Source organism: Moschus berezovskii, chromosome 9, assembly GCF_049115385.1.
Source record: "Moschus berezovskii isolate FMDL1 chromosome 9, NW_MosBer_1.0, whole genome shotgun sequence".
In the NCBI taxonomy this organism is placed as follows: Eukaryota; Metazoa; Chordata; class Mammalia; order Artiodactyla; family Moschidae; genus Moschus; species Moschus berezovskii.
In genome coordinates this window covers 20,101,759-20,127,808 of record NC_142468.1, presented here as the reverse complement: position 1 = coordinate 20,127,808, position 26,050 = coordinate 20,101,759, and the positions used below count along the sequence as shown (strand labels likewise).

Sequence of the window (26,050 nt, the reverse complement as noted above, 5' to 3'; positions counted from 1 at the left end):
GGAAGGAGTTGAGCACTGGGAGTCTAGGGTGGAAAAACACAATGGACTTGCCAAATATGTCCTCTATAGTAGCATCAAAGGAATAGTATGCACAGCAAAGAATTACTTCTTGATAGTGCAAAGTATCCATCTTCTAGCTTCTCTTCATGATCCAGTTCATGGTTCCAATTCTGTGACATTCACAACAGGTGTATATAGCAGCTGAGGACCATTCTGCACTGTTAAACCATTCATATTACTCTTCAGTGTGTGTATGTAAAGGTCTAGGGGTAACACGCTTGAAGTAATATACCAAATTCTTTTCATCTTTACATTCATGGTGCTTTAAATTTTTGATAGATATTAAAATTGTGTCAATTTGGGGTTCAATTCCTTTTCATTTTTCTAGATCCTTGAAAATAAGAGAATGAATCAGGATGATGAAAAAATAGAAAATCTTACAGAGGAACTCAGGGAAAAAAGGCTGAAAAGAGAAAGGAAATAGAAAATCTTTAGAGAAATGGATAGCTTAGATTTAAAAAAAAAAAAACTGGAAACATTGAAGATGAGTAGGTTTGCAGGTCAAAATGAACTCAGGAAATTATGAAAACAGACAGAAGACTGGATAAGCAGTCAACAGTCAAGGTATTCAACAATGACAAGGAAACAGGTGTCAAGCCTCGAAATATTATAGTCCAATATTTAGCCAAATTGAATGATGCTTTTGATGGCAGCAATAGTGCAATATTTATAGGAAACAATGGGTAATTTTTCAGTTTAATAGAGATGATTTTGAAATGTGATGCTAGAATGGCCAAAACATGTAGGTTGAACAAAAATTAAAGAAATAATCCCTCCCTAGGATCAAGAATTCAAAATAGGATTATTAATTTATGCGTAATAAAGTGAAAAAGACACACGCGTGCATGCTGAGTCACTTCAGTCTTGTCTGACTCTTTGCGACCCTATGGACGGTAGCTGGCCAGGCTCCTCTGTCCGTGGAATTCTGCAGGCAAGAATACTGCAGTGGGTTGCCATGCCCTCCTCCAGGGGAATTTTCCTGACCCAGGGATCTCTTATGACTGCCTGCATTGGCAGGTGGGTTCTTTACCACAAGCACCACCTGGGAAGCCCAAAAAAGACCCATACATAAATTCAATTCAACTAGATTGAGCTGGGGAGGGACGAAATCATGATGCATAACACTTATATAAATATATCATTGAACCACCAGAAAAGAGGGGCTTCCCAAGTGGCGCTAGTGGTAAAGAACCCACCTGCCAATGCTGGCAGACGTAAGAGATGCTGGTTCGATCCCTGAGTCAGGAAGATCCCCTTGAGGAGGGCATGGCAACCCACTCCAGTATTCATGCCTGGAGATTCCCATGGACAGAGGAGCCTGGTGGGCTACAGTTCATAGGGTCACAAAGATTCAAACACAACCAAAGTTGACTTAAGCATGCACCAGAAGAAAAAAAGGAAGTTGAAATTAACGCTTTTCATTGGTTTTGCAAACATTGTAAAAGATAATACTCTTGTTCTAAGAGAGGAGCTAAAAAAGTTTAAATTTTAGGCACCCATTGAAAGCACAGTTTCACAAACTTTTGATGTAAAGGGCTAGATCGTAAATATTTTAGTCTCTCTAGGCCAGATTGTGATTCCAGCTCTTTCAAGCATAAAGCACAGGTTCCAGTATAAAACTGGGGTCAGCCAGTCCCAGAGGAAAAGCTGTAGGAAATGCTAAAAAAGAGATCACAGAGTTCCTAACCCAGGATGCCTGGCATGGTTCCTGTTTACAAATGAGCCCCGCTAAGGGACTCCTGCAGACTCAGAGACCCCAATCTCAACTTCTCAACATCCTGTTTACCCTCTGCCACTGGAAGGACAAATGAGACATGTCTGTGGCACATAATATTTAATAATTTCTTACGAATGCTGCATATTTTCTCTGTGACTACTTTAGGACTTTTATCATTTAACTGGATTCACATATCTTCTAAGGAATCCCAAGTTATTTGATCGATGAAGTTGTCTTTACATTGCAAATTCAATGTAGAAGAGTTGCCTAGTTCTTTTATACTTGTTAGGCTTCTTTAGGTGGTCCAGCCCAGCACCTTCATATTTCTAGAAGAAGGAACATGAAAAGGAAAAAAGCCCTTACAACTTCATAGAGATTTCTAGCAGCACAGCATGCCTAAAGGAAGAAGATAGCAGAGTTCCAGGTAAAACTTTAAAAATTTAGACCATATTTCACTCTATGTTAATAAACCATTTTGTTATTTCTCTAAAAATACTTGCAAAATCTACTTTGAAGTTATGGACAGGAGTGTGTGTGTGTGCTTGCCACTTTTATTTTTCTTAAAGATCTGATAGGCTGGCCCGGGCTGGGATTGGATAGAGAACTTCAGAGAGAAAGAGTAGAAACCACTGTCTCTTGAAGTTTGCCTGCTGGCCTCCTAGCAATTGCCTTCTTGTTTGAGGTGCAGTTGAGCTGTGTGGGGACTTGGAACACTGTGAAGGGGCAGAGATTTGCTGTTCTACTGTATAATGACGTTGTTTGTAATTAATACAAACATTCCATTTAAGAAGTCATGAAGGAAAGAGGGCGAGTTTTCAGAATGAGCCTTCTCTTTCTTTCTTTAAATTCTTTTCTATTATGGTTTATTACAAGATAGAGTTCCTTGTACTATACAGTAGGTCCTTAGCATTTTTCTGTTTTATATACAGCAGTGCATGTATGTTACTCCTGGTTTATCCCTCCCCCTTTCCTCTTTGATAAACATAAGTTTGTTTCCTATGTTTCTGTTCTGTAAATAAGTTCATTTGTTTCATATTTTAGATTCCACATACAACTGATATCACGTGGATATTTGTCTTTGTCTGACTTTTTTTTTTCAAAAGAAGAAATATTTACAAAGAAATATGAGTATACTAAGGAACAAAGGAAATAAAAAGGTGGGTATATATTTACATAGCAAATGGAGGCAAAACTTATCAAGAAGCTTCTTTAAATACTTCTACAATATAACATTTAATGGTCAAATCAGCTTCTAAAAATAATTCTTTATCATTCAAGAAGCTTTGTTAGGAGGTTCAATTTATGATTCACAGTATTACTATCTTAGTGAAAAAATTGTAGTTTTATATTCTTTGGAAATCTCCAAGTAGCTGGAGGCCAAGTAAACCAGATTAGTACCAGTTTTTGAAAGACTCAAAGGCTCTTAAATTCAGAAGTCATAATTGCTTTAACAAATTGTTTTTTACAACCCAAATGTAGTATCATCAGCTGAGCAGTATAATTCAGACTTAGTATGATAAGGTCCATCCATGCCCTTCTTTCGAAGTCTTTATGGAACTGAAGGGTCCAATGGGGACACAGACAGAAGAGGAAGGGCATGTTGAGGGTTTTCACTGGGAGGAGGGAGTGGGGCAGAGTGAGTAGTGGTTTAGCCAAGGACACAAGCAGACTTGTAAAGCTGAGTTCTGCTTCCGAGTGGGCTAGAGTAGGTGATGGTACACCAACTCACTTACTGACAAACAGCAGAAAAAACTGGATAAATAACAAAAGTTATACTTCTAATGGCATCAGAGAGTTGAGGAAGCTACAAGGATCAATGGACTAAAATTTCAGAAAGGGGAGAACTGTCTGGAGGTGAGCGGACAACTGGCTGCCCTTTGTGTTCCTGGGTCATTTTCTGATTCTGGGCTGGGCTGAGCTCCATGCCAGAGAGGGAACAACAAAACTCGGTGGCCCTGTGGGGCTGCACCTGCTCAAAGCAGGGGTTTTAGGAGTCTCGAACTCATGGCTACTGAAAGCTTTTCTGAATGTGAGGCTGTGGGAGTGATAAATGAGTCAGGTGACAGGTTTTAAAAGACAGAGTGAAATATCCTACGGTCTGGAGGTCCTGAAGAAACTAAAATGGCCAGGTGGAAATGAACGGAAAACAAAAAGGCCACAGATGAAAGCTGTAGGGAGAGGGGTATGCTGATACCCCATAGGTCCTTTTAACCCAGCGTCACTTATGAATTCTGGAAGCTACTAGAGCCTGCAAGTCAAGACTTGTCCCTAAGTGTGCTGCTGGAGAGCAGAGAACGTATGATATTCATGAGAAATTGGAGCGGGGTGGTGATACAACTGAAGACCAGGGGAACCTCACAAAGATGGCTGGGCTGTCTCTCAGGAAATGTACTACACTTTGAATTTGTATGATAAGAGATGCTACAAAGCTAAGCTGCAAACCTGTGAAGGGCAGAGTTGAATCTCCTGTGGTCTCTAGGCTTGATGGATGGGCTCCAGGCTGGGGATTTACAACTAGCCTCCCGTTTGCACTTGGAAATAGAAATGACAACAGAAACAGTAGAGAGCCAGTCTTTGCCTCCTGAGGACACTTTAAGATAACAGTCATGGCAAAAACAGAGAGGGGCTAAACCTTGTTTGAGTAAAAGATCAAGAGGTCATATACTTCCTATCCTTGGGGAAAGGGAGACATTGCACATGTGCAGAAAGCCTCCTTGGGGGTTAAAAGGAGGGAGCCCGTCAGCCTCTGGGCTGGAGTCCATCTTGGAAAACTTTGCACACGCATATCCGGAAGAGTCCTAGGGTAGGTCAGGTGTGGAAAAAGAAACCAGATAACTGGCCACAGGTAAATAAAGGCCTGGAAGAACTGTCCGACGTGAATAGCTTAGCCACCTCTTCCCCATGTGTCTCGTGGGGAGGATGCCACACCCTTCCTCTCTGGGTGCGCATCTCTGCCCGGCCGCGGTTTCAACGAGGACAGTCTCTCGGTGTGCTCCCTCACTTGTTGTTGTCCTGTGTCTCTAATAATAAACTTTGTACCTGTTTTTTTTTTTTTATAGTTTTTGCCTCCTTGAGAAATGCAGTTTTCATTGAGAGCAAAGATCCAGGCAAAATTTGCTTCTAGCCTTTAGGCCTTGTTGCTCTGGCGGTTCGGATTCCTGATTTTCATCCAGGCGACCCAGGTTCAGTTCCTGAGGAGGAAACTAGAATCCTGGCTCATGCCGCTGCTCACTGGTGGCTCTCCAAGAACAGGTTATAATTGAAAACTTTTCAGAGTTACACCCTTGGCACAGGGGTAAGCTGGAGATAGACTGAGACCAACCAAAACAGCTTCCAAAATCACATCCAAGCCCCGATTCAGCTCAGTCTGTGATGGACAATCTCCTGCCTGATACCTAGCGGAGGAAGAGGGGGAGCTAACATCATCTGCTGTCTTTCATCAAAATGTCTGGCATATGATAAAAAATTACCAAGTATGTGAAAACCAAGATCATATCTCAGGTAAGATATTAAAAACTTAGACAATAGAAATAAGCCCATAGATGGTTCAGATAGTAACAAATAAGAATTTTAAAATACCTATGATGAACATATTCAAGAAAGTAGAGGAAAGAGATGACAATTTTACCAGATATTTGGAACATAATCTATAAAAAGAAGAATCAAATGGATATTCTACAATAGAAAAATATAATAGCTAAAAATAAGAACTCAATGAATCGGTTTAATGGCAGATTGTGAATGTAATTTGCTAACTAGTTGGAAGAAAGGCTATTAGAAATGTTTAATACAAATTATCAGAAAAAAATATGAAAAACAAACATCAACAGCGTGACATGTGGGGTCATTGGAGTCTCAGATGGAACAGAGAGAGGGAAAGGAGAGAAGCAATAGTTAAAGGGGTTATGCTGGAAAATTTCCCAAACTGATGAAACACAGATGCCCAGAGATTCAGAAAGCTTAGCAAACCCCAAGCAAGATAAATGCAAACTTGTGGAGCATTTCTGTGCTGTTTTTGGATCCTGGACTGAGTACAATAAGAAATAAGGACTTTGACTTAGAGAAAGAGATTTATTCTAGACCATAGACCATCTTTGGTTAGAAAACTGACATATTTCATAAACTTAAATGATTACTCTCTATTTCCTGTGGCACTTTGAGCACTGAAATCTTGCTTTGCTGTTGCTTTGGTCTCTACTTGGAATGGGCTTCCCTAACAGCTCAGTTGGTAAAGAATCTGCCTGCAGTGCAGGAGATCCTGGTTTGATTCCTGGGTTGGGAAGATCTGCTTGGAGAAGCGAAAGGCTACCCACTCTAGTATTCTGGCCTGGAGAATTTCATGGACTGTATAGTCCATGGGGTCACACAGAGTCGTACATGACTGAGTGACTTTCACTTTTCTACTTGGAACGCTCCCTCTCACCCACCTGTTGAACCTCTGCCCTTCAAGCCCTGTGTCGTGTGATGCTTATCCCTGCGGATCATTTTGGGTTCAAGGGGAGGGCACTCCTACAGCCTTTGCCACAAGGAAACTGTTGCAGGAAGACAGCTGGCCCTTCTCTTTTCCTCTTGGCTGTATCTCCTTATAGAAGGAGGCATGATTCATTTGACTGGAGAAATTGGACACCCTCCTCCACAGTTTTATTTCTCTATTTGGTGAGGCCAACAGGTTAAAATGGTCCCCACTCATGGCCTTTCTCTTTCTTCTGTGCTCAACTTGTGAGCTGCAGTTCACCAGCCCACCGGCTGCTGGCTCAGTCTGCCCTGCTCGGCTGGTTTTCTCAAGAACTCCCTGTGTGCAGGTCCCAAAGTCTAGACTAGGAGAGAAATGTGAAGTTTTTTTTTTCACCCAGAGGCACACATCTCATTCTCAAATCCAGTTTTACATGCAGCATTTCACTCCCTATTCTATTTCTTAATTGGTTCAAACTCCAAAGGGATGAATAAGGTTTATCATCACGCTTAAAACCCCAATAAAACACATCTCAAAAGTTACACCTTATTTTAAGCCTTTCTCATCCTTTCTAAGCAGAACACACTACTCCCTTTATGGCTCTGAGGCACTTAACCAGAGCACCATATTGCATGGTAATTATCATCTAGGTGTCCTCCTCACTGGGCCCAGCCACTGATTTCCATATCCAATTTCCTCATATCACCTAACTCAGCGTCTGGCACACCCCAGGTATTCCACGTTTGTTTAAAGAAGGCAAGTCTGCAACTTCACCAAAGATTCCTATGTGAGAATTGCTATCATTAGAACTTTGTTCTGCAGTTGTTTTCTGTATTAGGTTCGTTTTATTAATTCAGAGTAACCAGTAATTGGCTGTTTAAAAAGGCTAACTCTTAAATACAATATTTGCTTCTCTAAATGCCAATGTTTAAATTTCTTTTTACCTGTTTGAATGAAACTTTTTCATATATACATAAATATATAATTGTTATGTTACTTCTATGCTCTTTGAAATAGAATATCCTGAGGATAGCATGCTCTTTCCAAGTCTCAGGGCCATGATTTGGAACAGGAAGTCTATTTCTATAGAACAGTAAACTCCCAGGTGCCTATTGAGATGTGCTTCTTTGCATCTGCGTTAAGTGGTAGCTGTAATTTTCAAGTTTAGGTTCTCCGGCCTTCTCCCTTTCTGTTACCAGGAGCTCGTAATCTCTGATGGGAGCTCACCTCCAACAATGAGTTAGCTACTTCTAGAAGGCAATGGCAAGCCACTCCAGTACTATTGCCTAGAAAATACCATGGATGGAGGAGCCTGGCAGGCTGCAGTCCGTGGGGTCGCTAAAGGTCGGACACGACTGAGCGACTTCACTTTCACTTTTCACTTTCCACTTTCACACATTGGAGAAGGAAATGGCAACCCACTCCAGTGTTCTTGCCTGGAGAATCCCAGGGACGGGGGAGCCTGGTGGGCTTCCGTCTATGGGGTCACACAGAGTCGGACACGACTGAAGTGACTTAGCAGCAGCAGCAGCAGCAGCAGCAGTGTTGTGGTGGTGAGAAAACTACATAACTGTGTGTTAAAAAAAAAAGGAATTTGATTGATTGAGAAGCTCTTTGAAAGAATCAAGAGTCTGCCTTTAGAGCACAGACACAATAGCCACGCACACATAGTGATCTGCTCTGCAGGGTGACTCCCGTCTCTGTTACCAGCCCTCCCCACAAACCAACTCCCCACTCCACCCCACCCCCACCACTCGCTTGGAAGGTGAAACTCCTGGCTCTGGAGGAGGCTGATTTCTTAAAGAGATAACAAGTGTGGGGAAGGGGAGCAAGGAGGGTGAAAAGACAGCTGTTGAAACCACTTCCAGGAGAAAAATTGGATTTGTTTTGCTTTTATTGATGAGCTCACACTTAGCAGCGACTGAATTCATTTACCTTAAACATTTTAAATACAGCACGACAATATAGTTTAGCACCATGAACTGAGCAATCAGCCTTTCCAGACTGAGCTGGCTTAGGAATTAAGATAGAGTCCTCTAGGGCATTTAACAAAGAAGAAATTTGTCTTATGTTGTAAAGCAACACAATTTTTAAATAGCACTTCTTACTAATTACTAGGGAAATGAAGTATCAGCTTTGGAATCACTTAGGTCGTTTGGGCCAACATCAAATATATACAGATGCTGACTCTATTCCCACCCTGGATTATACGTGCTTTGGGAAAGATGTATACGGGCACTTCCTATCAACAGTGTTAACATACAAAGCAGGGAAATTCAGGAATGATATACAAGATTTATTTCACCTTTGTACTTATATAAAAAAATGTTTGTTTTTTTTGTTTGTTTGTTTCATATAAAACTCTTTTAGTTTTCTTTGGATTTTTATGGACAGTGTATTGACAAGTGTAGCTTGGTGTGTTTTCATTTGATTGACAGAAATCATTTTCTTGTGAGTCCCTCTTTGTTATTAAATTATAAAAAAGTTTGGCCTCATGAATCTAGATTCAGGGACAACAAGATTCCTGAGGTTTTTGAAAGTCCTAGGAAAAGCTACCTTATCCCATGTTAGTCAGAGTGGATTTCCAAGGAGGAAATGAACTGATGTAATCATCCTTGTGTTTGCCTTCTTTCTTTCTTTTTAAAAAAATCTATATTGTGATAAAATCACATGCCATATGTTAGTCTGCTTGGGCTGTTATAACAAGATAGATGGGTGGCTTAAATAGGAGATATTTATTTCTCACAATTCTTGAAGCTAGGAAGAATAATATCAAGGTGCTGAAAGATTTAACTCTTGGTGAAGGCCTCCTCCTGGCCAATAGACCACCTTCTCACAATGTATGCACAAGTCCTTTTCTGAGTGAATGCATGTGTAGAGAGGACCTCTCGGGCTTCCTTATAAGTGCACCAGTCCCATCACAAGGGCCCACCCTCATAACCCAACATAATCCTAATTTTTTCCCGAAGGCCCCACCTCCAAACACCATTATGTTGGGGTTAGAACTTCAACATATGAATTTGGGGGGATACAAGCATTCAGCCCGTAACACCATACAATTCACCCATCTAGAGTATATAACTGGAGAAGGAAATGGCAGCCCATTCCAATATTCTTGCCTGGGAAATCCCATGGATGGAGGAGCCTGGTGGGCTACAGTTGATTGGCTCACAAGACATGCCTTAGTGACTAAACAACAACAAAGTATACTATACAACTCAATGAATTTTCAAATATGCACTGATATGCCCAACTTTTGCTGCAGTCAACTGGAACATTTTCCTTATCTCAGAAAGAAACCCAGTGACTTCCCTGGTGGTCCTGTAGTAAAGAATCACTTGCTGATGCAGGGGACACAGGTTCAATCCCTGGTCTGAGAAGATTCCACATGCCATGGGGGCAACGAAGCCCGTGCACCACAACCATTGAGCCCACACTCTAGGGTCCAAGTGTCGCAACTACCAAAGCCCATGCACCCTAGAGCTCATGCTCCACAATAAGAGAAGCCACCGCAGTGAGAAGGCCATGGACCACAACTAGAGAGTAACCCCTGCTTGCTGCTCCTAGAGAAAGACTTCTCGAAGCAGACCTAGCACAGTCAAAAATAAATGCATTGTATACCACCAACAAAGAAAAAGTTATTTCAAAAAAGATAAAAAGAGACCCCTTCTCTTTAGTTTTCACCCCATTCTCTTCCAATCCCCAATCCTAAAGCAACTTTCTGTCTCTATAAAAAGTGAAAGTGAAAATTGCTCAGTTCAGTTCAGTCGCTCAGTTGTGTCCGACTCTATGTGAATCACAGCACGCCAGGCCTCCCTGTCCATCACCAACTCCCGGAGTTCACTCAAACTCACATCCATCGAGTCGGTGATACCATCCAGCCATCTCATTCTCTGCCGTCCCCTTCTCCCGCCCCCAATCCCTCACAGCATCAGAGTCTTTTCCAGTGAGTCAACTCTTCACATGAGGTGGCCAAAGTATTGGAGCTTCAGCTTCAGCATTAGTCCTTCAGCTTCAGCATTAGTCCTGAACACCCAGGACTGATCTTTGGGACCCCGTGGACCCATTGAATTCTCTAGGCCAGAATACTGGAGTGGGTAGCCTTTCCCTTCTCCAGGGGATCTTCCCATCACAGGGATCCAACCCAGGTCTCCTGCACTGTAGGTGGATTCTTTACCAACTGAGCTATCAGGGAAGCCCATAAGTTTACCTTTTATATGAATGGACTCCTATAATATGTGATCACTGGTGACTTAGATAAATGATCTGGTTGAGGGTCTCTCATGAAAGTGCACTCAAGATGTTGTTGGGGTCTATAGTCACGTGAAGACTTGTCTGTACCTGTCTTGTAGGATGGCTCTCTCACATGACCACTGGCAGAGGGCCTCCATTCCTGCTCACGCAGCCTGCTGGCATGTCCTCACAGCCTGCTGGCATATCCTCACAGTATGGTAGTTGGGTCCTACTATAGCAAATGCCCTGAAAGAAAACAGAGGAAACTGAATTCCATTTTATAACTTAAAGTCTTAGAAGTCACAGGCCATCACTTTCATCACATTCTATTTGTTAAAATCGGTCATTAAATCTACATTCAAGGGGAGAGGAGTAGGCTGTAATTCTTGAAAGAAGCAGGATTAAAGAATGCGTGTCTGCTAGTCATTCACTTGTCTCCAACTCTTTGCGACCCCATGGACTGCAGCACATCAGGCTCCTCTGTCCAAGAGATTCTCCAGGCAAGAATACTGGAGTGGATTGCCATTTCCTCCTCCAGGAGGATCAAAGAATATGTAGATATATTTATAAATCACCACAGATATATTACTGGATTAACAATCAATTAAAAAAACTAGTACCATTTTTTATACCAGCAACAATTAACTAGAAAATGTAAGAACAAAACATGCTATTTACCATAATATCAAAAATAAAAAGTTTCTAAAAATTAATCAAGAATACCACGTCTGCAATAAGGGTTTATAGAGAAAGATCTGATAAATGGAGAGATATTCTATGTTCTAGGATGAAAGTGGTTAATGTAAGCTCCCCTGATGCCAAACGAATTGTCTAGAACCAGTTAGTTGCCAGGGGACTCAGCTCCACAAACCTGCTCAAAGGAAACTCTCTCTTAGACCTTCCACGTGATATGGAATCCTATTGATGTAGCCATGGCCATCTGAGATAGTTTGCAAACTGCCAGATGAGTTAACATAGAGGTTTCCAAGAAGACATCCCTAACCTTGTTCCATGCCTGGATCAGGGTGGGGTGGGCAGGTATGCTGAGAGGTGGGATAAGAATTTTAGCTGCTGATTTACACCATATACCATCTACCATGTCTCAAGGGAAAAGATGGGGCTAAGGGGCCATGTCTGGCAGCTATGGAAAGAAATGGGGAAAGAAATGGAGAGAAATTGAGTGAATGTTAGACAATCAGTGGTGTCCATTTCTTTGCAATCCCATGGAATGTAGCCGGCCAGGCTCCTCTGTCCATGGGATTCCCCATGCAAGAATACTGGAGTGGGTAGCCATTCCCTTCTCCAGGAGATATTCCCAACCCAGGGATTGAACCTGGGTCTCCTGCATTGCAGGTGGATTCTTTACTGTCTGAGCCATCAGGGAAGCCTGGAGTGGGAGAAGAGGTGAGCAAAAAGAAGAGAAAACCTAAAGGCCAAACTTCTGAAGAGAATATGGCTATTGACCAAACGGCTCGTTACTGAAGAAGCTGACTTAACTGGCCACCTAATCCTAACCTGTAAAAAATGGAGATAGGCAGGTTTCAGAGGTCTGAGGTGCTGTGGCTTGGGGATCCCCCTTCCTTCCTGAGTCAGGGGCCTAGGAGGTTCCCAAGAGGCTGTATGAGTCTCCGGGGTGACCCTGGAACAAGTGACCTCTGGCCCCAAGGTTTCTCTTGATTCTGGGCCCCACCTCCAGGAAGAGAGAAGATGGAGGCCACAGGCATAGTTGCTGGGGTTGAGGGAGGTGACTGGAGAGACATCCTGTCCCAAAGATGTTACAGATAGGGTTTCTGGGGGATAAAGCCTTGGGTCAGGGGGTCATCTAGGGGGTGCTGGTTTCTTGAGCTCCTGTATTACTTCTTTCCCTATCTTCATTCCCAGGATGCCTGTCATAGCTGGAGTGATCTTCATGATGGACAAGTTCTGATTTATGCTGGGAAGGTGTCCCAACATGGGCTTTGTTACACTGGGAAATGACAACAGTGATAACAACAGTGAAAGCTAAGCTTGACTGAGTACTCTCTAGATGTGAGGCCCTGTTCTAAGGACTAACTCATTAATCCTCACAATCCCTCCATGATAATCTCTGAATATCTCCACTTTACACAAGAGGAAACAGACACAGAGGAGACAGTAACCAGTCCAGGGCAATGCAGCTAGTGAGGAGCCTCTGGTTACATGGATGGACAAACACATGAAGGACACCAGACTTCAGCTTACAGCACCTGTGCTGCTTCCACACCTCACCTCTGCTCGTTATTAGAAAGGCTGGGGCAGTGAACAGTGTAGTGTGGGGTGAATGGAAGTAAACCGTGGAGTAAGATGACCTGAGTTCCAGTCCTGGATCTACCACTTATGAGCTGGTCTACAACAAGTTATGTCCACAGGAACTTAGGTTCTTCAAGCCTCAACTTAGGTTCTTCAAGCCTCAGCTTCCTTGTCCTTAAAAAGCAGCTGGTTGTACTAGTTCCTATCTCATAGGTTGTTATCAGTATTAAATGAGATAATGTGTTAGTTAATTCTAATGACTGGACTGGATATTGGAGCTATAACCCACATGTTGTCTGACTATATTCTATCCATATATCCCTTTATATCCAGACAGCAGGAAGAAGGAAGGTGGGAAGGACTAAAGATGCCTTCTTTCTTCAAAGGAACCCTCCAGGAAGTCCTACATAACTTTCCTGCTTACATCGCCTAGGGCAGGACTTAGCCCCATGGCCACTCTATGCGCAAAGGAGATTGGGAAATACCTCATGGCCCTGAATCCAGGTTCTGAGTCCCAGGAGGAGGGGATAATGGACGATGAGTAGGCAGATAGCAATCTCTGCCACACTCTTGCAGACATGTGTAAGTTTTCAGGGGAGAACTCATCATGGAAGTGGGTGATACATTTAATTTTACATTCGTGGTAGAAACTTCTGGTTGCTTACTCAGTGCCCATTCTCACTGTTTCCCTTTCTAGTAGAATCCCATTTGGGGGGAGGGGGATGCAATCGTGGATGAAAAAGACTGTTTTCTTTACTTCCCTTGCATACAGTAGAGCCATATGACTCAATCTGATCTATGAGGCATAAGCCAACATCTTCTTGGTATTTCTGGGAAATCCTTTGGTTCTTAGACAGAGATTCTGGAGCTTCCTTTCCTTCTTCCTGCTCAGAATATGGACTTGATGGTTAAAGGCAAAGCACAGCCTTGAGACCAAAAGGGAAAGGTCCAGTGAAGAGAGAAGGCCTTAGTTCTAAAATCCTGAAGCCTCTCAACGTTGGTGACCATGCACCTGGATTCCTTGTGTAAGCAAGGAAACCTAAGTATTTATAAGCCACTGCTGGCTGGCTTTCCATTTCATGAAGGTCATACTACCCTCATGCTGCTGCTGCTGCTGCTGCTAAGTCACTTCAGTCATGTCCAACTCTGTGAGACCCCATAGACGGCAGCCCACCAGGCTCCCCCATCCCTGGGATTCTCCAGGCAAGAACACTGGAGTGGGTTGCCATTTCCTTCTCCAATGCATAAAAGTGAAAAGCGAAAGTGAAGTTGCTCAGTCGTGTCCGACTCTTAGTGACCCCGTGGACTTCAGCCTACCAGGCTCCTCCGTCCATGGGATTTCCCAGGCAAGAGTACTGGAGTGGGGTGCCATTGCCTTCTCTGATACTACCCTCATAGACACACTTTATCGAGGGAAGAACCAGCCATTGTCAGTTTCGTCCATGGGACCAGAACCCTCACCAACAGACACCAAGGCACAAATTCATTCCAACTGCTGTTGCCCTGCTAGTATTGGGTGGAGGGGAAAAAATAAGACTGAGGTACAACTATTTGCAAGCACAGAAAGGACTGATAAGATCAAAATGGATGACTTTGGTTGGGAGTCTTGCTTTTTGGAAGAAAGAGAGAAAAGGTCGGGGAAGAAGACCCCACGGGGAAAAGCCCTGCAGAGAGACTCACTCTGTCTCCTCCTTTCTTTCTACCTTTTGGTTGTCTCTGGTTTTCACACCTCCAAGCTCTTTCTAGCTGCCATTCTCCCAGTACAGAATTCCTGTAACTTTCTCAGCTGAACATTTTAAATTCTTCATCCCGTAGCCCATTTTTATAAACAGTTTAAATTGCTGTAATATACAAAGGATCAAATAGTCCAGGTGATTAAGGTGAAGTGCAAAGGAATACATTTAAGAAACTTAAAAATTCCTCTGCGGGGACATACATAAGACTTGAACAAATGGAAAAGACAAAATATTTCCATAGAAGAAAATTAAGGACATCAATTTTATCTAAAGTCATTTATACCACCATCGTTGGCTTCAAAAGAAATGTTAACTGGATATTATTGAGAAATAGGCAAGCTGTTGACAAAATTCTTGTGGAAAAATAAAAGGGTTATGGAGCTGGACTATCTCCATCCCAATTCCACGATGGAAATGGAAGAAAGCAAACAAACAGAAGAGTTCTGGTAAGACGTAGCCTATGCGTGACTCACATCCGCAGCACTTCATTCAGCTGGCAGGAACGAGCCACCTGGCCAGAGTTGAATGCTGAGGGGCTGGAACACTGTGGCCTCCCAGTGGCACTGTGCTATGGAAGGGGAATTGCCTTCTTTACTTCTTACGGTAACTTACAGAATACTCAGGCAGTAAAGAATCTGCCTATAGTGCAGGAGACCTGGGTTCATTCCCTGGGTTGAGAAGATCCCCGGAGGAGGGCAAGGCAACCCATTCCAGTACCCTTGCCTGGAGAATCCCATGCACAGAGGAGCCTGGTGGGCTACAGTCCATAGGGTCCCAAAGAGTTAGCATCTAACATTTTTTTCATAGACTCCTTCCTGAGGTTTAAGCAGGTTAAGTAACTTTCCCTAATTCATATTAGTTACTGTCAGGGCTAGGAATCAAACTAAGCATCAAGGCATCCCAAGCCTAAGCTCTTCTCTCCACAGCAAGTTACATAATAGAGCTGGGAGGGAACTTAGATCTGACCTAGTTTTACCCTAGACTGTGAAAGGCTTGCAGGCTTCCCCTGGACCAGGCATTGGTCTCTGCTCAATTACATGTATTGCCTCCCTGACAAATGGACTGGCTGATTGTCCTCCATATGAGCAAACTGAAGTCCCAGGCCTCTGAATGACATGCCTGAGGTCCTCTCCTAGTTAACGGCAGAAGTGGAAGGGGCCTGTGTCAGTTTATTGCTCTGTCTCCTAGGCTACCCTGCCATGATCCTCTTCTCTCCTCGATGTGAACTCATACCAAGCCATGAAATCCCTCTTGTCAGAGGGTAAGTCCTTTATCCTTCATTGTGAGGGTTAAATATGACTCATGGGCAGTTTTACAAGTAGTGATAACTTCACAGGAAAGTCTGGCTTCTCATAGGAAGTCATCACTTCTGAAGCCTGACCAGCTACACTTCCTTGTCTTTTTCTTTTTTCTTCACAATATAGACACATTTTTGAAAAAAATAAAAAATTATTTTTGGCCACAAGGCATGTGGGATCTTAATCCTCCTACCAGGGTTTGAACCTGCAATCTCCCACCTTCCAAAGGCAGCATCTTAACCACTGGACCACCACGGAAGTCCTATACTTTCTTCTTGATTACCCCCACTCTAGACAAGAGCAAAGTTTTCTCTGGCTTTTCTTCCTCCTGGAATTCAGTTTGGAAATTGCCCTTTCCTCCCAGCTCCTCGCATCTGGAACTGGTTTCTCTCTCAGCCGCTGCTGCTGCTAAGTCGCTTCAGTCATGTCTGACCCTATGCAACCCCATGGACGGCAGCCCTCTCTCCAATCTGGACCCTCTCTCTTTAAAAACAACGATGATCTACTTTCATTTTTGACTGCACTGGGTCTTCGCGGGTGCCTGTGGGATGTCTCTGGCTGCAGTGAGCGGGGGCTACTTTTTGTTTCTGTGCACGGGCTTCTCATTGCAGCAGCTTCTCTTATTGTGGCTCCCAAGCTCTAGGGATGTGGGTTTAGTAGTTGTGGCACACAGGCTTAGTTGCCCCGTGGCATGTGGAATCTTCCCAGATCAAGGATTGAACCTGTGTCCCCTTCATTGACAGGCAGATTCTTAATCACTGGACCACCAGGGGGGTCCTGGACCCTCTTAAATGGTCATTTCCTTGCACTCCTAGTCTGAGGCCAGACCCTCTTTTGGATTAATTCCAAATACCTTCTGCCCGGTAACTAGCCCTTGCCTTCCCTGGCAGTCATGGGGACAGTCTGACATTGGGTCAGCTGTCTTGTGAGCTTTCCTGCAGGGCTTCGCCTCCTACCAGTAAACTCTCACCTATTGCTAATTTGCAGTTGCAGAACACCTGCAAGCACACCTTACAGACCCCCCCTACCTTCTTCCTATTTATGTGGGTTTATTCTTACCTGCCCCTGAAGACAGATACTTTTACAGCACCCCCAGAACCAGAGGGTTCTTCATCACAGCAGACTAAAGCTGGCTTCACTTTCGCCTGTTGGGAATGGTTCTCCTGAGGCACACGACAGAATAGGTTGGTATCAATCATTTAGATACAAGAACCAAACCAAAACAACTCATAACCGGAAACACTGGAGAGCTCTAATTAAAACCTCTTTAAAGAGAGTTTTGAGAGGTAATAATTATCTCACTGCTGCTGCTGTTGCTGCTAAGTCGCTTCCGTTATGTCCAACTCTGTGCGACCCCATAGACGGCAGCCCACCAGGCTCCCCCGTTTCTGGGATTCTCCAGGCAAAAACACTGGAGTGGGTTGCCATTTCCTTCTCCAATGCGTGAAAGTGAAAAATGAAAGTGAAGTCGCTCAGTCGTGTCTGACTGTTTGTGACCCCATGGACTGCAGTCCAGCAGGCTCCTCGTCCCTGGAATTTTCCAGGGAAGAAATTATTTCACTAAGTAACCCCTGTTTAAGGTGGCCTCCAGAGTAGGAGAGTTTTTGTCTGAATAGGCCGACAGCCTTTAAATTTTATATGGATGAAGAAAAAGTTATAGAAATGAATAAAAATGGTTCCTCCCACTCATATATTTGACTCTGAAAATAATATCTTTCATTGCAAATAATATTATGTGATGTCTTAAGCCTCTGGAGTTGGACGTTTGGTAGTATAATTATCGCTGTGTATTGGCATTCACTTTTGTGCGCTCAAATCTTATTTTTGAGAAAAATACTGTATATCTAATTAATCACAATGTAATTAGGCCATAAAAAAATCTCAGTGAACCAGCAACGAACACTGTAACACTTACTATCCAGGATCACATCTTCAGTTAAGCCCTGAAAACAAATTATAGGACCGAAAGGACAAATCCCTGCTAGAGACTGCAGCTCTCTTTCTACCAGAGGAAAGATTAGGGGGCCACATAGCAGCCTTGAAGCCAAATCCAACATCTATGAATTTCCCATCCCAAGCCCTCTGGTTATTCCTCATCCCAGGAAGGAAAGGAAAGTCAGATGTCCTCTTGACAGGAGTTGCAATGTGAAATTCATCCAAGGTGAGCGGTCAGGGAGGAAGCTCTGTGGTGGGCAGAGGAGATGGAGGAGGCAGAAATCAAAGGAGCTCACTGGGCTTGTGATCAGGGCAAGGTGGCCGTGCCAACAACCTGTCGTCTGTCTGGAGGCCACTCTCCAGGTGTGAGGGGCCAAGGGGAAGAGGTAGAAATGCAGGACATGTGGAGGGCATGTGGCACCTGGCTTGGGAACAGCAGCTGAGGGATAGGTCATGAGGATGGGGCCAGCACAATGAGGAAATGCTCTACTGGAGAAAGAGACAGGGACAGAGGCAGAGCGAGTGCTGGCCGCAGGGAGAAACATCCTACCTGCAATAAAATAGTGAGTGGAGAAGCCTTTTATGAAAAGGTAGTGTAGTCATGTTTGCAGATTTCCAGAAGCTCCTTGGTCAATCAAGTGCAGTGGGGTGATGGTGTTCATTTCCTCTTGGTCCTATACCCTCCAGTTAGCAATTGATCAGACTTTGTTCTCAGGATAGAGTTGTTAGAGTGATAGGCAAAGGAAAAACCCACATATTTCTTGGGTTTGTGAATCCAAAGGGACATTTACATTTCCAGTTGGGAGCAAACCCAGCTTTTGAGTACCAAAGCCAGTGCTTGTGCCATACATGATAGGCCTGGGAAGGTGGCTTGAGGCTGTCACAGCCATCCCCCCTGTCCTAGGTCTGAGCTGGGGAGAGATGAGAGCCAAGGTGCTGGTGTATGGCCCTGTACTCTTGCCCTATCCCTGCCCTCTGAGGGCTGAGTCCAGGGGAGAGACCACTTGAAGGTTAGGCATCTAGAAAGAGAGAGGACGTATGTCTTGCTAGCCATCTGGTCCTCTACTCGTCTCACAAATGTGTTGGGGGAGGCCACAGGAGGACTGGATCCTGGCCAGCCCTGACAACCCTTCAGACAGCTCAGAAGTGAGTTTCCTTGTGCAGAGACAAAGGGATGGACTCACAGAAATGGCAATGGAGAGATGCCTAAGGCTGTTCATCTATGCAGGAGTCTGAGTGTGGGCGACAAAAGATGAAAACCCTTTAGGGATTTATGGTTTTCATATCTTCCTGAGATCGGGAATTCCACAAGTTCATCTGTTCATTGGTGTATTCGTTTGCCTGTTATAATTTCAATTCTTCACTTGTTCTCATAGGTTTTAGCATCTAGTATATTTCTAGAATTTAAATCTTGCATTAGCTCCCACACCAGCACTTTCCAGCTTTAAGGAATGTTCCTTTATCTCATCCTGGGAAAAGGTAATCAGTTCTGAATGGCCCTGACCAGACTCTTCACTGGGTTTTGATACTCTGAGCAGACTGTCTTTCAGCCTGAAAGGTAAAGTTTCAGAAATCTTAAACGATGGAACAAGAACCTTTGCGTGGGCACACTGAGAGAAGGAAAACACACATTCACTCTCTTTAGAGTTTTCTACAGCTCTGGAATGACTTCACTTCAAAAAGATAGGAAGGAACATCTAATTTTCAGAAGTCAAAGACATTTAAACTCTTACCTGTCAGGAGGGCAAACATTTAACTTCCTTGCGCATCTCAAGGTCATACAGACTCAGAGAAAATCCAAACTTCCTTTTAACTCCAAGCCCCCTGACTTGCTATTAATCCCTCGGTCCTGAGATTTTGAAGCAAATAAGGTGATGGCTATGTTCCAAGCATATCTGAGGAATAAAGTTTGCACAAATGGTGATGTAATCAGTAAGCTATAGAAATGTAAGTGATCTAGGAACAAAAGTGTAACCGTTCCCAGAGGCTGTCAAGAGCTGTGTTTTTCAAGTTCCCTTTATTCTTAGGATTCTCTGGGGGAAGAATGGGTGGCAAGTGTATTTATGGACCACACCTTGGGTGGATCCTCAACCTTGATATTTCCAGAAGAATCCATTAACATGGCACTACACACTGTATACATCCTGCCTCCTGTGTGTAGAATAGAAGGCTATTTTCTACACATTTCCAAAGGAGAGTTTGTATTTTTCAATACCTATTTCCTTATTGTAAAGGGAAAGACAAATAGGGACTTCCCTGGTGTTTCAGTGGTTAAGACTTTGCCTTCCAACGCAGGGGTGAGTGAATATGATCCCTGGTGGGGAGCTAAGATCTCACATGCCTCAGGGCCCTAAAACTACAAAAAACATAAACAATATTGTAACAAATTCAGTAAAGATTTAAAAAATGGTCCACATAAAAATATCTTAAAAAAAAAAAAGAAGACTGACTGAGGGTTTTTTTTTTTTTTTTTTGTCTGTGAAAGTCCATGGATGTCCAGGTCAGTTACTGCAGTCATTGGAACAGCAGGAATGAAACCAGTGGTTTGGTCCATACTTCAATCTGTTAGTTTCAACATCTGACCACAAATCATTCTCCTCACATGATCTGCAAATGCCTCATACTGGTCATGAGAACTGATTAAGAAGTACAGATGGCTCAGTGTGTATCCATCACTCCCAGTGGGAAAGTAATGCTAAGTGCATGCTGTTAGCTCATTCCAGGCAGCGACAAATGGCTTCCTTTCCAGTTATACTGAAAGCCAAAGGTCTTTCTTATTATAAAACGATGCTATTTAAATTATTGTTTGCTTTTGCTCTGATGTGAAGAAAGAGAGAGAAAAAAGTGTGGGATTGCAAAGACCCTTTTCCTGCTGAGATGAAATGGAGAGGGTTAGGCTGCAAGCTGAGAGGGCATATGTGGTCTCTGTTTGGCTCTAGATCGTGGGGTAGTAGAGAGACACCTTCATTCCACTGGAGGGGTGATGCAGATTCAGAAGGGAAGTGCAAAAACCTCCAAGGTCATGGAATTTCTCTGAGAGGAAAGAAGAGCTAATGAAAGAAGCCACAAAGAGATGGCAAGGGAACTGAGAAGGAATGAATCTGTCAATAGTAATTTGCCATCTGCTTTTGTTATACACAAGACAACTAGGTGACATCTAAGGCTGAGTTCTTCAAGGGCGGTCATAAACAAACAGAGCTTCTTCAAGCATCTGTAGTAGGCGCATAGATTAACTTGGGCAGTGATTTATTTGCAGTTCAGCCGGTGATCGATGGTCTGGCAGCCGGCTCTCTGGGCTGAGGAATTCTTGAAGATATTTGGTAAGTTGAGAATGACGTCCAGAGAATCAGTTGGTGTCAGCTGAGGCAAGGCCCCTCGGCGGAATCTGAGTCTTACCCTGAGCAAATCCACACATTTGATTTTGGTGTGTGTGTTCCAAAGTGAGCTGACCCAAGGGACTGACTTATGCTAATCAAACGCATAAGAAGCAGATGCAAAAACCCAGCTGATAATTCATTAATCTTTAGCAAAAAACATGATAGCATATGTTACATGCTATTGGCTATGTTATAGCGATATGCTATATGTTATCAGCATATTGGTTCTTTGGAGGGATGGGAAACTCCAATGTGCATGGGACCAGGCAGGTAAAGAAATGAATTGACCAAAGATGGAGAAGCTGTATACAGCTAGTGAAAACAAGACCAGGAGCTGACTGTGGCTCAGATCATGAACTCCTTATTGCCAAATTCAGACTTAAATTGAAGAAAGTAGGGAAAACCACTAGACCATTCAGATATGACCTCAATCAAATCCCTTATGATTATACAGTGGAAGTGAGAAATAGATTTAAGGAACTAGATCTGATTGATAGAGTGCCTGATGAACTCTGGACGGAGGTTCGTGACATTGTACAGGACACAGGGACCAAGACCATCCCCATGGAAAAGAAATGCAAAAGAGCGAAATGGCTGTCTGAGGAGGCCTTACAAATAGCTGTGAAAAGAAGAGAGGCGAAAAGCAAAGGAGAAAAGGAAAGATATAAGCATCTGAATGCAGAGTTCCAAAGAATAGCAAGGAGAGATAAGAAAGACTTCCTCAGTGATCAATGCAAAGAAATAGAGGAAAACAACAAAATAGGAAAAACAAGAGACCTCTTAAAATTAGCGATTCCAAGGGAACATTTCATGCAAAGATGGGCTCGATAAAGGACAGAAATTGTATGGACCTAACAGAAGCAGAAGATATTAAGAAGAGGTGGCAAGAATACACAGGAGAACTGTACAAAAAAGATCTTCATGACCAAGATAGTCACGATAACATGATCACTGACCTAGATCCAGACATCTTGGAATGTGAAGTCAAGTGGGCCTTAGAAAGCATCACTACGAACAAAGCTAGTGGTGGTGATGGAATTCCAGTTGAGCTATTTCAAGTCTTGAAAGATGATGCTGTGAAAGTGCTGCACTCAATATGCCAGCAGATTTGGAAAACTCAGCAGTGGCCACAGGACTGGAAGAGGTCAGTCTTCATTCCAGTCCCAAAGAAAGGCAATGCCAAAGAATGCTCAAACTACCACACAATTGCACTCATCTCACACGCTAGCAAAGTCATGCTCAAAATTCTCCAAGCCAGGCTTCAGCAGTATGTAAACCATGAAATCCCAGATGTTCAAGCAGGTTTTAGAAAAGGCAAAGGCACCAGAGATCAAATTGTCAACATCCTCTGGATCATGGAGAAAGCAAGAGATTTCAGAAAAACATCTATTTCTGCTTCATTGACTATGCCAAAGCCTTTGACTGTGTCGATCACAATAAACTGTGGAACATTCTGAAAGAGATGGGAATCCCAGACCACCTGACCTGCCTCTTGAGAAACCTGTATGCAGGTCAGGAAGCAACAGTTAGAACTGGACATGGAACAACAGACTGGTTCCAAATAGGAAAAGGTGTACGTCAAAGTTGTATATTGTCACCTTGCTTATTTAACTTATATGCAGAGTACATCATGAGGAACGCTGGGCTGGAAGAAGCACAAGCTGGAATCAAGATTGCCGGGAGAAATATCAATAACCTCAGATATGCAGATGACACTACCCTTATGGCAGAAAGTGAAGAGGAACTCAAAAGCCTCTTGATGAAAGTGAAAGAGGAGAGTGAAAAGGTTGACTTGAAGCTCAACATTCAGAAAACAAAGATCATGGCATCTGGTCCCATCACTTCATGGGAAATAGATGGAAAAACAGTGGAAACAGTGTCAGACTTTATTTTTTTGGGCTCCAAAATCACTGCAGATGCTGATTGCAGCCATGAAATTAAAAGACACTTGCTCCTTGGAAGGAAAGTTATGACCAACCTTGATAGTATTTTAAAAAGCAGAGACATTACTTTGCCAACCAAGGTCCGTCTAGTCAAGGCAATGGTTTTTCCCGTGGTCATGTATGGATGTGAGAGTTGGACTGTGAAGAAAGCTGATCGCCGAAGAATCGATGCTTTTGAACTGTGGTGTTGGAGAAGACTCTTGAGAGTCCCTTATACTGCAAGGAGATCCAACCAGTCCATTCTAGAGGAGATCAATCCTGGATGTTCATTGGAGGGACTGATGCTAAAGCTGAAGCTGTAATACTTTGGCCACCTCATGAGACGAGTTGACTCACTGGAAAAGACTCTGATGCTGGGAAAGGTTGGGGGCGGGAGGAGAAGGGGACGACCGAGCATGAGATGGCTGGATGGCATCACCGACTCTGTGGACATGAGTTTGATTGAGCTCCGGGAGTTGGTGATAGACAGGGAGGCCTGGCGTGCTGTGATTCATGGGGTCGCGGAGAGTCGGACACGACTGAGCGACTGAACTGACTGAACTGACTGAGGTAAAAGGGGACATGGGAATTGTGCTGAACAGAGGATCCTATTCCTCTTCTAAACGATGTAGAAAGTATGATCTCCACCGAAAAGTTGCTGTTCAAGGGGTGGTCTGTGCAGAACTTCTGAGTTTTTTAGAAGTTAAGATTCAGAGTTATATAAGAAATTTCCTGATTTATAAATATTAGTAATTAATTTTTAAAAGTTTAAAAACCCACTGTATAGGCCAAATATGCCTACACACTTCTCATTTGCAACTGCTCATTAAATTATAACCAGAATTCTGCTTTGAGAGCCAATTTCAGGTCAGTGAACCAATTTCAGTTGGTTGAGCTCGGGGTTTAACATCATCAAACTATAAAAGCCTGGTGTGTCTGTTTCTATTCAACGCTCATGCCAAGAAGGGTTTAAGTCTTCTCTGGTCCAGAAATACAGTCACATGCGTCTCAACTTCACAGGTTTCCTTAAAACCATCAACCCCTGTGCTAGCAACACTTGCTTTATTTACACTGTGGTGTTTGCCAAGGAAGACTCCACATTTCTGGACATCTTCTGGGAGTACATTCTCACTTTCCAGTTAGAGTTTATCAGGCCCTGCTTTTACCCAAGGATTCAGGAGCACTTTGTCCAAGAAGATACACAATCTTATCCACTAGGTATTGATTTTTCTTGTTTAATTTTCCGAAGGAAACAATGATAGTAATAATAGTATTATTTTATTCAACAAGTGTTTATTGAACTCCTGCATTGAACCAAACACTGAGTTGGATACTAGGGAGGGTTGCATGAGCATACAAAAGAGAACTCAAGGAGCTTACATTCTAATCATTGCCAACATTTATCAAGACCTTTCAATGTACCAGGCTCTGCGGGAGACACTTTATGTAATTATCTCATTCAATCTTCAGGTAAACTCAAAAGCCTGTATTATAAATATTTCTGTTTTATGGTTAAGAAAATGTGGCTAATCAAGATCTAATGACCCCACCTCCACTATCCTATTTAACTTATATGCAGAGTACATCATGAGGAACGCTGGGCTGGAAGATGCACAAGCTGGAATCAAGATTGCCGGGAGAAATATCAATAACCTCAGATATGCAGATGACACTACCCTTATGGCAGAAAGTGAAGAGGAACTCAAAAGCCTCTTGATGAAAGTGAAAGAGGAGAGTGAAAAGGTTGACTTGAAGCTCAACATTCAGAAAACAAAGATCATGGCATCTGGTCCCATCACTTCATGGGAAATAGATGGAAAAACAGTGGAAACCGTGTCAGACTTTATTTTTTTGGGCTCCAAAATCACTGCAGATGCTGACTGCAGCCATGAAATTAAAAGACGCTTACTCCTTGGAAGGAAAGTTATGACCAACCTTGATAGCATCTTAAAAAGCAGAGACGTTACTTTGCCAACAAAGGTCCGTATAGTCAAGGCTATGGTTTTTCCCGTGGTCATACATGGATGTGAGAGTTGGACTGTGAAGAAAGCTGATCGCCGAAGAATTGATGCTTTTGAACTGTGGTGTTGGAGAAGACTCTTGAGAGTCCCTTGGACTGCAAGGAGATCCAACCAGTCCATTCTGAAGGAGATCAATCCTGGGTGTTCATTGGAAGGACTGATGCTAAAGCTGAAACTGCAATACTTTGGCCACCTCATGCGACGAGTTGACTCACTGGAAAAGACTCTGATGCTGGGAAAGGTTGGGGGTGGGAGGAGACGGGGACGACAGAGAATGAGATGGCTGGATGGCATCACCGACTCTGTGGACATGAGTTTGAGTGTACTCCAGGAGTTGGTGATGGACAGGGAGGCCTGGCGTGCTGTGATTCATGGGGTCGCAGAGAGTCAGACATGACTGAGCGACTGAACTGAACTGAACTGAATGTGGGTCCCCATCTGCCAACCTCAGTGTCTTCCTAGGCACTGAGACTCAACTTTCCCCACCATGCTGTCTTGGGACTAGACTTGGTAGATGTGAAGTGGGCAGGGTTTTCTGATGGGAATTCCATGTTATGTGTTAAAGGTCTTTCCAACTCAGGAGTTCTTAATACTCATTATTAGAAGAGATACCATTTTCTAGGTGCTTGCTTTGTGTGAGGCTCCATGCTAAGTATTTTACATATATTCTTTAAATACTCAAAGGTATCCACAAAGTAGGTATTATTGTACATTTTTTACAGATGAAGAAATGGGAGCTCAGAGAAGTCGATAACCTGTCCAAGGTTACACGGAGGAAAGCTGCACATCGCTGGGCACTGACGTTGTAGACTGTGGAGTTAGGCAACACATGGCCAGTCAGTTGTTCACAGAGCTCACCAGTGATGGTGATGAGAACTGACCCAGAACAAAAACAGTCAGACTGGAACACAGGTGAAGGGACAAGTGGGAAAGAAAGAGAATTCCGGGAGGGATTTGAGAGAAACCCCCAAAAGAAGTGGGAGATGCTACCCACATGTGAGAACAACCTCTCCATCTTCACAATTTTGCT

The 26,050-nt window shown here is 43.3% G+C and overlaps 1 long non-coding RNA gene across 1 annotated transcript; it reads left to right on the top strand.

Moving 5' to 3' along the window:
• The first annotated feature begins 1,873 nt into the window (after positions 1–1,873).
• Positions 1,874–15,149, top strand: LOC129563256 (uncharacterized). Its single transcript, XR_008687329.2, has 5 exons — positions 1,874–2,201; positions 2,819–2,934; positions 4,837–5,278; positions 11,817–11,867; positions 12,345–15,149. It is a non-coding gene; the product is annotated as an uncharacterized LOC129563256 (long non-coding RNA).
• The last annotated feature ends 10,901 nt before the right edge of the window (positions 15,150–26,050 follow it).